We start from the raw sequence: 16,655 nt of genomic DNA, 5'->3' as shown, positions 1-16,655 counted from the left end.
AATTTAAGAATTTCTCGATGCTAGGCTTAACTATGTACGGCGTACACTGTCGTCATAGCAACGACTCTAGGCGAAGTATTTCTCCAACTTTGCCCTAGAATCTAGATTTTCATTTCATCCAAATGATTTACATTAAAAAAAACAGCCTTCGAATGCATTCATTACTGCCGTTAATAAAAGAGAAAAATGTTTCTTCGGCACACAGTTCACGAGGTTTGACTTGCTGTCATCTAGATCGTGCCACAGTATGTTATGCTTCTCGCGTGCTACGCTAGTCACTCCCAGCCACCGTGCTCCCAACTAAAACTGTTGTGAGGACGGGCGGCAGTGCGCGCAAAGTGGCCCGTAGCATGCGCAAAGGTTTTGCGGACACACAACTAATACTGTCTAATTTCACCACATGTTTCACCATAAGAGCATTTCACAAAATGACGTCCGCCATTTGCCTGCCGCCGCTGGCTGAGCTTTGGCTCGGCTTAGGCTCGTGGTGTAGCAGTGATCAACACGTTATTGAAATGAGGATTAGAATTTTAAAATTGGTTTCCATTAGCAAATCAATACTTTTTGCAACGTATTGAAGCATACATCGAAAATTTTGTATGCTGTATTCTCTTTCCATCGCAATCGCCATCATTTGCAAATGACATCAGTTTTTGCCGTGTAGCAGCGCGCAGAAGAAATGACATTAAGTCGAACAGATGTCATTCGATAAGAATGACACTAAATTTGCCGTGTGGCAGGGGTATTATTGTGAAATTTGAGATTTATTGAAATTCCAACAGAATACAATGTCTAGGTGAAGAGGGCTAAAGGTGACACATGAAGTCACCAGACTAGGCTCTAAACACCCTGAATTCACACAGCACAGTGTGGACATGAAAGGCATTTCAACGCAATTCTGCGAGAATATCTTAAGAGAGCAAAAAAGAAACACACCAAAAAAAGCAAACATTACAACAAGGTTCTACAGGAATACCGGACTATTCCACATACAACTAGACTTGAAACACAAACCCTTGATACAAGTCAAAGTAATTGAAGAAAAGAATAACCACAAATGTGTTTCCTCGGCAAAACAAAGAAAGGTAACCAGATTGGAGGGGATCGCCCGGAACACAGCAGTAAATATACTGGCACCGCGGTACCTACAAACATAGTAGATTTTATAGGCAAGTGAAGAAATAATTCCTAACCTGCCTTCGGAAAGCATGCAGAGCAGAACAGTTGTGCTCATACATCACTGCACAACTGCTAAAATATTCATGCAACCGAATCACAACCGTGTTGACGTTCTGCTATTCATCTTAAATTGCGGCCCACCCTAGCTATATTAAGTGACCTACATTGCAGAATTTTAGTTCAGTTTAAACTGAGACGCACAGTTCTCCCCCCTTAGAACACAGTAGATTACGACCTATTGAAATATATTTATTTTCTACATTAATATCTGCGCCAGCCCTCGCCGCCACACTATGATGCGCTGCAACTGATCTGGATTAGCAGCATTGGTTGGGTATTCTACTATTACACTGCATCTGTGAACTTGGTCCCATTACTTTTCTCTTTCCGTTGCTGCGTGGGCCTATGGAGGGCTGCCATTGTTTGGAAAAATATCAGTGTTATGACTAACGCAGTAAAATACAACTGGGAATATGGTTTGGTTTGGTTTATGGGGTTTAACGTCCCAAAGCGACTAAGGCTATGAGAGACGCCGTAGTGGAGGGCTCCGGAAATTTCGACCACCTGGGGTTCTTTAATGTGCACTGACATCGCACAGTACACGGGCCTCGAATTTCTCCTCCAAAGAAATTCAACCGCCACGGCCGCGATCGAACCCGCGTCTTTCGGGACAGCAGCCGAGCACCATAGCCACTGAGCCACCGCGGCGGCACAACTGGGAATATATTTACGTAATATTACCGTGATAGCATTCACTCATACGTGAACTTTCTGCTCTTCGGTGCGAAATGCATAGTCAACTATGCAAGGTTTCAAGCCCATAAGTTCGTGCATTGTTTGAAGCATGCACAATTCCATGTAAGAAGTGTGGCGCAGCCAAAATCTCCTTCAGTTTCTGAAATATCGTGACCTTAAAATTAGAGGTAAGATATTGTAGCTTTAGGGTACATGAATATGTGACGCATTCAGAAAATGGCTGTTTAAAATATTATGCCCTGAAGGTAGTGCTCAAGTGGGAACAAGAACAAAATGAAAAAAAAAAATCATTAAACGGGAGTGATTGGTTTGCACATTTTTTCAATTCGTGTAAAAAGGATTGAAATACTTCTATACGCACTGAGTTTATTTCAGTGTTCAATGCCCTAAATTCAATGATCCAGTCACGTGGTTCCACTTCACCGTGGAAACATGAATAGTGGAGTGGATGTGGATGCTGATGTACATTAATGATGTGCCTGAGAATGGACAGCGACCTTGCACGAAAAAGTTCTGCTTTGCCGTCGCTGGCAACGGCGCACTGTAAAGGTGTCGAACCATGGTTCGTCTCCACCCCAGTGCAATGTCGGGCTGTCTTGCAGATCCAAGTGCAGCCATCTTATTTTTCAGTCCTAAAAGTGAGGGTTCCTTTCTTTAGTGGTGTTCGTGTTTCAGTGTAGCTAATTAGAAATGTGCCATTGCTGTGTACATTAATAGGTTGCTTCTCTCTTCTCAGGCCACAACAAACTTAAGATCCTAGATTTATGGCTATTATTATAAATTTGAGTGTTATTTTGTAATTTAAGGATTGAAATAAAATTCAGAGTATAAAGCACGCGTAAGGAAAGAAGTTGGGACCAGCACACTGCTCATAAAAAAACGTATTTATGCTGCTTTTTAGTGCGCAAGGAATGCAGTGTGTAAATTAACGGATGAAAAGCAATGTTTCTCCTGCATTCACCATCACAGGCATAGATAAACCAACCATAGCCTAATAAATGAAAACATCCGGTGTAGATGCTTAAGTAAAACGAGCTTCTGGGCAAGTTGGTTACTTAGCTTCCACATCACTCCAGCGTAAAAAAGACGAGCACAAAGGAAGAAAACACGACACGGACAAACGCTGCACTCACAACTGATTTTATTTCGCCAGCAATGGGAAATATAAAGATTCCGCCGCTAATGCGCGCGCAGGAAAATACACATGCCATGAATAACAAAGATACATTATCACCCACCAGATACATCTTATCGTGTGGCAGAGAAAAGATCACATCCCGCTTTGTACAAATGAATAGAGGTATCGCTTACTCAAAAAACACCCTTTTTCTTTATATGGTACGCTTTTAGTAGTTCACGTGCAGTTTGATCTTTGCTTTTGCCTAGAATCCTTGCACCGTCAAAATGAGGCGAACAAACCTGGCAAGACCTGCAATGCTTTACTAAGTTAACATCTTCATCATTCTCAAAATTCCTTTCATGCTCCCTCAATCGATCATTGACACATCTGCCAGACTGGCCGACATAGGCTTTTCCGCATGACAGTGGAATTTCATATACCACTCCTGACTGGCACTGTACATGGGGCTTGGTATGCTTTTTCCGCATCCAGATTTTGTAGCCTCCTTACCGGAGATACGAGGGCATAGTTGGCCAAGCTTTTTCAGAGCCGAAAAAACGAGTGGCACCCCAAACCTGTTCGCTACTTTTTTCAAGTTATGGGAGACTGTGTGCAGGTAGGGGGCAACTTCCGGACGCACAGTGCGCTCAACTTCCCTCGTCTTCATGGACGTCGTGCTCTTCTTTACCTTTTTCAGGAGGGTTTCGGCAACAGCCGTCACGGTCGACTGAGGGTAGCCCGAGTCCAATATTCGTGCCAATTGGCTGTCAAAGCTGGTCTGAATTTCATGTTCTAAGTTGCGGATTCCAAGTTGCGCCACTTCAAATGGACCACGGCCCATCTGACTGAGCTCTGGTGGAGCTTCTACCTAAGGAGTGCCCTCCGAGTTCCTGAGACTACGCAGAGGAAGGTACAAGCCAGCGGAAACCTCACGGTGTTAGGTGGGGTAGAATTGCCCCAGAACATACGCGGTCTGCTGGACAAAGGACTCAAGTACGGGCTTCTACCTTCTGTACCGGTTCAAGACCTGGCAGCACTCAACCGCCGCATAGCAAAGAAAGCGGCGACCGAACAATGAGAGAGATGCTTGCTCGAAGGTGCGGACACTCTTTTGAAAACAGCTGGTTTTTCTAATAATAGTCATGTTGGCACGTCCTTGCGGAAAGTGGTTACACACTTTCAAGATAAGGGGCTCTCTCTACTCCAGGCCGACAAAAATGGAGGGTTTGTTGTTTTACCGGAAGGTATTTTCCGCGAAAAAGCTCTTCAGGCTGTGCAAAAAAACTTTACCCTGAAGAAAGGCCGTCCCACCGTTGCAAAAAAGAAAGTGGCCAACCTTTGCAAGGACGTGGGAAACGAGAAGTTGTCGAAGCAGATTATCAATTGTAAAGGCAATGCATTGAAAGTGTTTTTCAGTGCCAAGACGCACAAACCAGATGTACCGTTTCGAACTATTGTTAGTGAAAATGGTACGTGGCAGGTGCTTGTTAGTCGGTTCTTGCAGAGATCTTTGCGAGTGCTCACCATTAATGACCCTTTTCTTATAAAGAATTCTAGAGAAGTTGTTGATTTTCTAAAAACCAACCGCAGCATTGGCTTCGCATTCTCTGTGGATGTGGAAGATTTGTTTTATTCGATACCCCACCAGGATTTGTTCGCGTCACTGAAACAGTGCATTGACAAGAGTGGCGTCGTCCCTTTCCAGAATTCAGCTGGTATGTGGGTTGACAATTTTCTAACACATTTAGAATTTTACCTTCAAGGAACTTTTATCGCTTTTAACAACCAGCACTACTTACAAACCCAAGGAATATGCGTTGGGTCTTGCGTAGCACCCATTTTAAGTGATATTTTTTTAGCCAGTATTGACGAGATTTTAGCAACTGTTCTTTAAACCGGACGAGGTCACAAAAGTGTGCCGTTATGTTGACGATTTTTTGATCTTATTGGACAAGCAGAGCCCTTTACACTAATGCGCTATTGCTGACAAGATTTTAGACGCTTTTAAACAGCATGGAAAGGGACTGACTTTCACTTGCGAAGTTCCAAAAGAGAAATTTCTACAGTTTTTAGATATTCATTTAAAGTTCGGTGGGGATCAGGATCACGTGTGTTGGCGGTACTCTCCACGTGTGCAAAAACGACTTTTACCATATGATTCTGCACACTCTAAAATAATAAAGAGAAGCATTGTGAACTTATGCCTAGAATCTGCACTACATAAATTGTGCGAACATGAAATGCAGACCAGCTTTGACGGCCAATTGGCACGAATATTGGACTCGGGCTACCCTCAGTCGATCGTGACGGCTGTTGCCGAAACCCTCCTGAAAAAGGTAAAGAAGAGCACGACGTCCACGAAGACGAGGGAAGTTGAGCGCACTGTGCGTCCGGAAGTTGCCCCCTACCTGCACACAGTCTCCCATAACTTGAAAAAAGTAGCGAACAGGTTTAGGGTGCCACTCGTTTTTTCGGCTCCGAAAAAGCTTGGCCAACTATGCCCTCGTATCTCCGGTAAGGAGGCTACAAAATCTGGATGCGGAAAAAGCATACCAAGCCCCATGTACAGTGCCAGTCAGGAGTGGTATATGAAATTCCACTGTCATGCGGAAAAGCCTATGTCGGCCAGTCTGGCAGATGTGTCAATGATCGATTGAGGGAGCATGAAAGGAATTTTGAGAAAGATGAAGATGTTAACTTAGTAAAGCATTGCAGGTCTTGCCAGGATTGTTCGCCTCATTTTGACGGTGCAAGGATTCTAGGCAAAAGCAAAGATCAAACTGCACGTGAACTACTAGAAGCGTACCATATAAAGAAAAAGGGTGATTTTTGCGTAAGCGATACCTCTATTCATTTGTACAAAGCGGAATGTGATCTTTTCTCTGCCACACGATAAGATGTATCTGATGGGTGATAATGTATCTTTGTTATTCATGGCATGTTGTTATTCCTGCGCGCGCATTAGTGGCGGAATCTTTATATTTCCTATTGCTGGCGAAATAAAATCAGTTGTGAGTGCAGCGTTTGTCCGTGTCGTAAGGGTTTTCTTCCTTTGTGCTCCTCTTTTTTACGCTGGAGTGATATGGAAGAATGTAGATGCTTAGTAGATCTGAAGAATGACACCAAAATATAAAGACAACCTCTACCTTGGCCAGGTCAAGTGCAGGGCTTTGTTGACGGTAGTGTCCATAAGTGCGTATGTCCCAAAGTCTGCAGAGTGGCCTGGTGTGTTGCATCTGCCATCGCCGGATAAGCAGCATGGTTGTTCTTTGATTTCATTGAGATCGGTCTTTCTTGTTCAGAGGTCCATACCTAAAATACCAGCAGAGTCAGTAGCCAGATCCATTATGCAGTAATAAGCGTAAACAGAGCATAATTAGATATTATATCCTCTGCAGCATTCCTGCAAGAATCCAAGAAGGATAGCATTCAGTCAGTCATGATGGGTTTTAACTTAGTCCAGTCTGATAAATCTGTTAAGGCTGTCACATGTAGAGTACATGCAAACTGAGAAATGGGCTATTGTATGTATACTTTTGCAGTGGAAAATGCCTCTATGCACTTAAGTATTGAAGGGAACTTTGTCGTGTTCATCATTTGACCGCACATTTTTACGCTGATTGTTTTGTATGATCGCATATTTTTTTTCAGGTGGTGTGTGTTAGCGCACCTTTTTATTATAGCCAGTGTTGATGATCCTGAAGATGAGGAAGAGGGGTAAGAAAAATCGCGACAGCAAAGAAGAGGAAGTGCGTGTGGTGTGGACTATCGAGAAGAAGAGGAGAAAGAAAATCGAATGTCTCGCCAAAATGTTCTTTGTTTGTTCACTTCAAATAATCTTCTGTCGTTTTTCATGAATACATTTTTCATAATTCACGTTTGGCTCCGATATTTTCTCGTAATCTTATGAAAATTTCCTTATGTATACCACTATACCTTGGCCAATCCCCCCACGTGGGTATGTGCCATTATAAAGAGGTGAAGAAGAAGAAGAAGAAGAAGAGGCCAGGAGGGTGCGAGATCGAGTGGGGAGGACTTATCATGGCGAGTTCTGTCCGCGTCGGAGACTGAGACCGCAAATATGGCGACCTTAGAACTGTGACGAGTGGTCGTTCCCGAAAACGCGACTCCGAGGTTGGCGTGACAAAAGCTGTTGGTAGCTCGGCAAAGGGGTGAGATGTTTTGTAAGCAATCAGCGGACCTCTACCGAGAGCTTCTGAGTTCCTGTGTGGGAGGTCTGTTTCAATGCGAGTGACCTCAGAAAACTGTTTCGTGAGTTTAAGTCCTTCCGATGGATGCGGTAAGCTTAAGAGAGCTTTCCATGTACTTATCGTGCGACATCCGTCGTTGACTCAGTATTATTTATTATTATTATTATTATTATTATTATTATTATTATTATTATTATTTACATATACTGCAGCCCCGATGGGGCTATTGCAGGAGTGGGAGGAAGAAAGAAGAAAAAAAAGCAGAGAGCGACAACATATTCAGAACTGAACACCATTAAAATACAGAACAGAAATGCAACAGACTAATCACAGATTTGCAACAACATTGAAAAATAGGTTTGGTTCCAGGGAGCGTACATCACCAGGTAAAGAATTCCATCGTTCGATAACACGAGGAAAAAAACTAAATTTGAACATATCAGTGCGCGCGTGAATGGGTGTTACATTCAATGGGTGGTAGCTCCTTGTAGATGAAGATGCTGAAAAATGCAAGTACTCAGACGGTGAAGCAAAGCGGGATGAATTAACAATACCGCGAAAATATTTTAAACACTCATTGTCGCGGCGGGTACAAAGGAGGAAAAGGCCTACGGCAGGAAGAGTGGATGAAGGTGAAAAATTTCTGTCATGCCGTCGGCAAATAAACCGTACTGCTTTCCTTTGGACGGATTCCAGCTTACTGATATCGGACTGTTTATGAGGATTCCAGATTATTGACCCATACTCCAAAAGTGGACGAATTAAAGCTTTGTATGTTACCAGTTTAGTTTCTTGGGGGGCAACACTAAGTGTACGTTTTAGATAACTGAGCCTCCGCATTGCATTATTGGATATTGGGTTAATATGCTTTGACCTGGACAAGTTAGAAGAAAAAAGAAGACCTAAATATTTGTACTCGGACACTTGATTCAGATAGTTATATTTGAATGAATAGGTGTAAGAAGATGGTATTGTGCGATTACAGAATGACATGTATACAGATTTACGAAAGTTTATTTGCATTTGCCATGTTTCACACCATGAGCAGACTGACACGAATGACTGATTTAGTTGCGCGTGATCCTCAGGGGTGTTAATTGAACTGTATATCACACAATCGTCTGCATACAACCGAACTTTTGAAATAATATTTTCTGGTAAATCATTAATGTATAATAAGAACAACAGTGGCCCGAGCACGGATGCTTGTGGTACACCGGATGATACATTAACAGTTTCAGATGAATAGGAGTTCAAAGAAACATACTGTGTACGATTAGAAAGAAAGCTTGATATCCAGTCTACCAGTAACGGGTTTTTGAGTATTGCATTAAGTTTACAAAGAAGTTTGCTGTGGAGAATGGTGTCGAAAGCTTTAGAAAGGTCGATAAATAAAGCGTCGATTTGTGAGCCCGTGTCGAGGGAACTAGCAATGTCGTGCGTGAATTCTACAAGTTGTGAAATGGTACTGAGCCCGCGCCGAAACCCATGCTGAAATTTGCACAAGATATTGTTAGCTTCAAGAAATTCTGTAATGTGCTTATGAATGATATGTTCTAGTAATTTGCATGAGTGTGAAGTTAACGAAATGGGGCGATAGTTGGACAAGATTTGGGTGCTGCCAGCTTTAAACAAGGGAATAACTTTCGCAAGCTTCCAGGCTTCGGGGACGGTTGCGGATGATAGCGATTTCTGGAAGATGGTAGTCAAATAGCGGCTGGTCCAAAGAGAGTAACGATGCAGAAATACATTAGGGATATCATCAGGACCACTACTTTTTTTCACATTTAAATTCAGAATAAGGTTCAGAACACCTTCGACGCTTATTGAAATATCATCGACAGAACATTGAGAGTTGCTAGGAAAAGTAATCATTTCAAGGTTATCTCTTGTAAATACCGACTGAAAATATGTGTTGAAACTAGTAGCTATAGCTAATGAGTCACAGACCGGCTTATCATCAATAATGAAGGTATTGGGACTAGTGCTCTGTGGCAATATGGATGCCCAAAATTTGCGGGGATTGTGTTTCATTAATTGCGGCAAGGAATTTCTGTAGTAAAAATCTTTTCCCGAGTGAACTTTGGCACGGAGTTCTTGTTTAGCGTCGCAGAACTGTTGCAAAAGTTCAGGGTTACCATTGCGCTTGGAAACGCGTAGTCTGTCAACACGGCGAGAAAGATGCAGTATGTCTCTTGTTATCCAGGGCATACTGTGGTTTTGCTTTTTATTTTTTAATGGAACAAAACGCTGAATACAGACCTTCACAATGTTTCCGAAAAATGTTACTAAAGAATTCACGTCACATGATATGCTAAGGTGCTGAAACTGTTCAAATGCGTCACTTAATAAATCCACGATAGTCACGTCGTCTGCTCTACTGAAATCCGGAAATGTTGAATAAGTTAGTTTTGAGGAAGGAATAGAACATGGGATCGAAACAAGAACAGCGTTGTGATCGGATATCCCCTCGACGACTTCGCATGTAAAATTCGTCGCGAAAAGAGAAGAGCTTAAAAACACCAGATCCAGTATTGCCGAAGACCTCGTGGACTTATCAACTATCTGTTTTAATCCAAATGACAAAGAAAAATTGACAAGTTCATTACTGATTGCAATGTGGTGACCAGTAATGGATAATGTATGCCAATGAATTCCGGGAAGATTGAAGTCTCCTAGGATAATTACTAGGATAAGTTACTTAAAGAATGCACGTGGTCTACGGAAGTGCCTGGTGGTCGATACACCACACCGATAACAAATGATTTGTTACCTACGTAGAGTTTGCACCAAGTTGGCTCTATTTCGACAGGGACAGAAATTTCAACAAATTTCAGACTAGACTTAATGAAGAGAGCGACACCGCCTCCTTTCCCATGCTGCCTGTCCGCCCTAATTACAACGAAACCTGGAGGAGTTATTTCAGAGTCAATTATACCATCATGTAGCCACGTTTCGGTGACCGCAATGACATCAGGCGAATGAGTTAGGATTAAAGAGATAAAATTTGGAAGCTTGTTTACTAAACTTCTGGCATTAATGTTCAGAACACGAAGGTTGGCGGCGGTGTCCCGTCAGTCAGAATCTGCGGGTGGCTTGGCACCAGTAGCATTAGCAGCAGCAGTGTCCGGGGGCGTTGATTTCGAATCTTTGATCAAAATTTTCTCATCATCATCCCAGTTGTACCGCACGCTATCAATAAACCCGTGGTCATAACGCAAATGAACCTTCGAGCCACTGTCACGATAAGATTGCGTTGCATCCCATATTTTTTCCGGATCAATCGAACGTGAGCAAAGAAATCCTCGGATAAGCTAATGCCTGAATTTTTGAGCCTATGAGCATTTTTTAACGCTTGAGTTTTTTCCCGAAAGTCAAGTAGCTTAACGATGACAGGACGAGGGCGCCCTTCCTGCTTTCTACCTAGCCGATGATACCTTCCTATTTTAGGACAATCCAACTGAAGGTTATCGATGAATACCTTAGTCACCGCAATGAACAGAGCTTTGTTAGTTTCTTCATCTTCTTCAGCAAAACCGTGAAATATAAGATTGTTTCTGCGAGAACGGTTTTCCAGCTCATCATTTCTTGAAACAAGCTCGCTAACAACCTCAGACAACGAATTAACTGGCGTTGCACGGTCCCGTCGCTTGCGTCGCCGTTCGAGGTTGGCGGGCTTGACTCAAGAGCAGAGACTCGTGATTCAAGTGTGTCAAAACGAGAGTTCACTCTCTGCTGGAAACGTTTTATATCTGCAATATCTTCGGCCATTTTTCTCTGGCCCGCAAGCAATTCGGCAAGCATTTCATTAATAGCTGGCTGATTGGAAGTGGAGCAAGCGTCATCAATGCTTGCTACTTGAACATTAACGGAAGAAGATGTAGAACGTGTGCCTGGTTTTGAACCGGGATTGCTGTGAGAGGGTCCAGGATTAGTTTCCACATCTCCGCTTAAGAGAACACTAGCAATGCAGTAAACAAGCTGTGAATACAACGACACAGACACATAACGAAAACCGCGACTGTGTGGGCGAGGAAACAGCATCAAAAATCTGTCATCAGAGCGGACGCAACGTGCGTTTTCAAGAAAACGTACCTGCGTGAAGAATAAGAAGCGGATCAGCATGCTTCCGCTTTCGCTGTCTGCTAGCCTACTGGCAGTCCGCTGTGTAGGCATTGCTTTTACGAGGGGGTACCCAAAAGAAACCGGACTAAATATTTTGGTCGGCAAAGCTTCTGTGGTACCGCGTTTTGCCTCTAGGAGCGCATAGAACGAATATTCCAGAGTCAGTAAGCCGAGTGCCGTCGTTGAAGGAGGTCAGACTAGTTTAGGCAGAGTTTTAGAGTGACGACTGTTTTGTGTGAACGTCGTTTTTGCAAAGGCTGATTTCCGTGAACAGCGCGCGCCGGTGAAATTCTGATTTTTGCTCGGAAAAAGTTGAAGGGAAACTCTTAAAATATTCAGAAAGACGTACAAGGACGATGCTATGGGGACAACTCAAGTGTTCCTGAATCGAATCCTGAATCAAAGCAACAATCATGCCAATGGAAAACTTCAAATTCACCTCGCCTCAAGAAAGCTCGTCAGGTGAAACCAAACCTCAAAACAATGCTGATTTGTTTTTTCGACGTGAGAGGAGTCCTCCATTGAGAATTTTTTCCGCAGGGTGAAAAGTTAGCCAGGCTTTCTACTTGGATGTTTTGAAAAGATTGGGCAACAGTGTGCGGTGGAAGCGGCCAGATTTGTGGCGGTCGGGTGTCTGGTTTTTCCACCATGGCAATGCCCATGCTCACACAGCCCTGTCTCTACGACAATTTTGGACCAATAATGGCATGACCCCTATTCCTCAACCCTCATACTCTCCCGACCGTGCCCTGTGCTACTTTCTTTGTTTCCTAGAATGAAAAAATAGGGGAATGGAAAGCTTTTCGCTGATGTTGCTGAGGTGAAGAAAAAAACAACGGAGGCACTGTCAAGCATCACAAAAGATGAATTTAAACAATGTTTTGAAGAATGGAACGAAAGATTCGACAAGCGTATCATTCCAAGTGGGGAATACTTTGAAGGAGATTGAAGGTCTCTGCTTAAAATGTGAACAAATAAGTTCAAACAAAAATGAGTCCGGTTTCTTTTGGGTACCCCTCGTATACGATCCGTGGGTGACGTCACAGAACTTGGCTTTAAGATGACCGGTAGATCGAAGATGACATCGTCGAAGGGAGATGCTCGGCCAGGTTGCGCAGCGGAGGGCACACCCGTGCTGTCTTTTACAGGAAAGGTAGGGCAGTCCACGCTCGCACAGATGTCATCCACGTGTAGGATTGGTGATGGCCATGGAACTGAAGTCCGTAGCGCAAGGAAACAAGGCGCCGCTGTAGTCCCGACGAAGGCACCAGCGAGGCAGGCGCAGAACTGCGTGAAGAATAAGAAGCGGATCAGCATGCTGCCGCTTTCGCTGTCTCCTAGCCCACTGGCAGTCCGCTGTGTAGGCATTGCTTTTATACGATCCGTGGGTGACGTCACAGAACTTGGCTTTAAGATGACCGGTAGATCGAAGATGACATCGTCGAAGGGAGATGCTCGGCCAGGTTGCGCAGTGGAGGGCACACCCGTGCTGTCCTTTACAGGAAAGGTAGGGCAGTCCACGCTCGCACAGATGTCATCCACGTGTAGGATTGGTGATGGCGATGGAACTGAAGTCCGTAGCGCAAGGAAACAAGGCGCCGCTGTAGTCCCGACGAAGGCACCAGCGAGGCAGGCGCAGAACTGCGTGAAGAATCAGAAGCGGATCAGCATGCTGCCGCTTTCGCTGTCTCCTAGCCCACTGAGTAGATTGGTTTGGTTTATGGGGTTTAACGTCCCAAAGCAACTAAGGCTATGAGAGACGCCGTAGTGGAGGGCTCCGGAAATTTCGACCACCTGGGGTTCTTTAACGTGCACTGACATCGCACAGTACACGGGCCTCTAGAATTTCTCCTCCAAAGAAATTCTAGCCGCCGCGGCCGGGATCGAACCCGCGTCTTTCGGGTCAGCAGCCGAGCACCATAACCGCTGAGCCACCGCGGCGGCTTCACTGAGTAGAGGCGCGCCAAAGCTTGTTCTGCGACCTTGCGGTGCCTTGCATTCTACTTCCTTGTTCAGTATAAAAAATTTCCATTCTGCGTTCTTGCTCTGTGCTCTCGCTCTCTCCACAATCATTGGAGGCCCACTCGATAGTTTGAGTATGGTAAAGTCTCGATTATTAGTAAAACATTTATTTTATTCTGTCTTCTAAGGCTTCCTCTTACTTGGATTCCAAAGGTAAGTTTCTTTAATATTGTTACATGGCGGCCAGCCGAAGAATGAGGCGCGATGAACGATGGATAAGAGATGATATCATGGCCGCTGTCCTAGAGCGAGCGCTCCACCCCGAGCCACTGCGAGCTTCGTCTTCTTCGTAACATTACGCGGGGACACCGAGCGAACGTCCCGATCGTAAATAGAAGAAGTCGATGAAGGGATGGGCGAAACGGTGATGGGCTTCCAGGTTAGAAGTGGCAAGGTGGTGAAGTGCTATCCGCCACAGTGGATGAGATGATAGGCGAATGAGCCCCGGTCCACGAAACATCCGGGCCGTAGGGTGCCAGGAATTGACGGCCGGGGTCCTTGGACGCCCCGAACGGCAGGGGCAGGGGGGGCAGAGTCCTTACGTGTGGGCAGGTTCTTGGGTCGGTCGGGTCATTGTAGTCGTGGAAACGTCGTCGGTTCGTCGTGTCTAGTGATCCGGGGGGGGGGGGGGGGGCTGGGGTGAGCGGCGAGGGCGGTTCAGGTCGGGCGAGCTGGGGCACGGCCGGGAGGGGCGGACCAGGTACTCACGGCCGACGTCCACGGCAGGCGCAGGACGCCGAAGCTCCGGGACCAGGATTGCGATGAAGGGAGCCCAGCACCTCACACCAAATGTTACATGGCGGCCAGCTGAAGAATGAGGCGTGATGAAGGATGGATAAGAGATGATTTAATGGCTGCTGGCCTAGCGCGAGCGCTCCATCCCGCGCCACTGCCAGCTTCGTCTTCTTCGTAACAATATTTTACGAACTTGAATCCTTCTTTTGCTCCTTGAAAATCCTATGGTTCATGCCTGTATGACCACTTGCACATCATCTTTTCAAGCAGCTGAATAGATCTTAATGTGCAGTATGTGCAGAACAATTCCATTTAAACTGCTACATTAGAGATCACAACTATCAATAGTAACACAAACCTTCGCCACAACAGGTAAGAGGTAACAGCTTTGAAACTGAGAGTACTGTGTCTTCTATAAAGTCAGGACACCCATAACTAACATCATCCGGATGACTTTTGCAGGGCTGCTAGCATAAAATAGAATGGCCGAACAGAATAGGACGTTGCTTAGAGGTTTACTGCTGATCATCGGCTGGCTCTGCCACATTGTCTTGTGCACATTCATACAGGTGATTGTTGCTGAAATCATTGTCCCTGCTGTTAAGATGTCAATACTGGAGTCTACAGCAGCACATGCACGGAAGATTTTCGAAAGTTCTTCGAGGTTCGAATGAAAGACAATTTGCTTCCTTTCGGCAGCTTTGCCTCCTAGTAACACATCTGCATAAATATTTGTAAACGTCTTTAGCAGTTTTTTACGAATCTTATGACGAATAGCAAAAGAGTTGGAAGCTTCATGAAAAAAGCCTGAAAAATGCAGTACACTTAAATGGAATCACTGTCGTCTGCCACTGTTTCGTCACAAGTGTATGAGGATGCATTGGTACAGTCACCGTAATTTAAAAAGTTCATTGAAAGATAGAATCTGGTTGCAACTATTTTCTAATCAGATATGCGTTCTGTATAATGCCCTCTGGGAGTGTTACCGCGATATAAAGGGGGACACAATCATTGTGAAGGCAAAAGCCAAGGTCTGTAAAAGGAGCAATACGCATAGCTTACAAAGTGCTGCTGATGTCGTTCTAATGTATTTCGTTTTCGTGCCATGCAGTCTGCATCGCAGTATTCGTATCTGTCTGTCCACGTTTTCTTCGATATTACATTTTTGTAATCATATTGTCCAGGTGAGCAAGAAAAACAAACTACAAAATTAGACCTGTCGAGGAAAACAGGCGCTCAGTCATGTTGATTGCCCAGCACTGCTAACACCAGTCAAGCACTTTTCAAAAACTGCCTGTGCGTTATCCACATTAAATTTGTATTAATATTACATGCCTTTGGACCCCATTTTAATGTAAGCTAAACATGTTGATGAAACCAAGCTTCGTCCCTGGTTATGTAAGCACACATGTCTACAGTGTGTACACCTCAGTAATTTCAGCAACGAAGAAAATGACAATGTGTAAATATATTAGTCCCTAAACATCATCCGATCCATCAGAGTCGCTGGCATCCTTCACGTAATCAGCCCTGTAAAGAAATGTTGCAAGGATTATGCCATAACGCTCTGATAAAGTGAAGAGAACTCATCATCTATGTTCTACAGTTCAGCACAAGCAACATACATGAAATTGTCAAAAGCTGGGGCCTCATTGCTTGGTCTTAGAGATGAGATCAGCTGCCTAGACTCCTCAAATACCTCTGCAGCATCAGCATGCAATGGGTACTCTGCCTGCACATCAGCATTCTGAAAATTAGCTGCATCCACCTGATCCGTGTACTGAAATAAAAAAAAAATGTGCTGTTCTAACAAAAATGACTTCCACACTTTCTATGGCTTGCTGCAGTATTGAACTCACCAACAGACACGGTTTCAGCGCGTGTTTGCACAGCTCTCGTCTTGTATGGCCTGTAATATGCTTGCACACCAAAGTCACGCCTTTGAGGCCATCCAACAGTTACACCAGATGCCTTACATCGCCAGCATCACTGCTGTCAGTATCGTCGTGGTAGGTGGGGTGCATGTTTCTGCTGCAGACTGCAACCTGATTTTGTAGCTGCGCTTGTTTTGGAGCTTCTTGTACCAACTGTTTTAGAAGCGGAAAGTAGAGAGAGAACATTAACAAAATACGAATTGAACCAATACGCATGTAAGTACACTCCCAAACAAAACGAAGGGATGTGTATTTAGCTTTTTTTTCTTATACTAGTCCAAAGTAAACAAAAATAACGCTTGGGCACAAGATTCACGCAGCGATGGTAATCCATTTAATTATGCACGGTTGCGAAAATCGTAGTTTCACTTAGCAGACGCCGCGCAGCGGTTCCGCAACAACTGCATTTTTTTCGGCTTCTCGCAGTAGCTTGCACCGATATCAGCGCGCCGCATATAGCACATATATGATTGCCCGTGGTGTGATGTTGCCTGATGACCATTACTCATTCAATTAAAAATGAATTGGAGCTTTTTTTATCTTACCGTGGTCGGCGTCCTCTTGATGGCCGCG

At 44.4% G+C, this 16,655-nt stretch overlaps 1 pseudogene; it reads right to left on the bottom strand.

The window, feature by feature from the left end:
* Positions 1-10,340: 10,340 nt before the first annotated feature.
* Positions 10,341-11,391, bottom strand: LOC149344785 (uncharacterized; annotated as a pseudogene).
* Between the last annotated feature and the right edge of the window lie 5,264 nt (positions 11,392-16,655).

Source organism: Amblyomma mixtum, chromosome 5, assembly GCF_055824585.1.
Source record: "Amblyomma mixtum isolate Tamu chromosome 5, ASM5582458v1, whole genome shotgun sequence".
Lineage (NCBI taxonomy): Eukaryota > Metazoa > Arthropoda > Arachnida > Ixodida > Ixodidae > Amblyomma > Amblyomma mixtum.
Note: the sequence above shows the minus strand (reverse complement) of the source record. Positions and strands in the feature narration are given on the sequence as shown.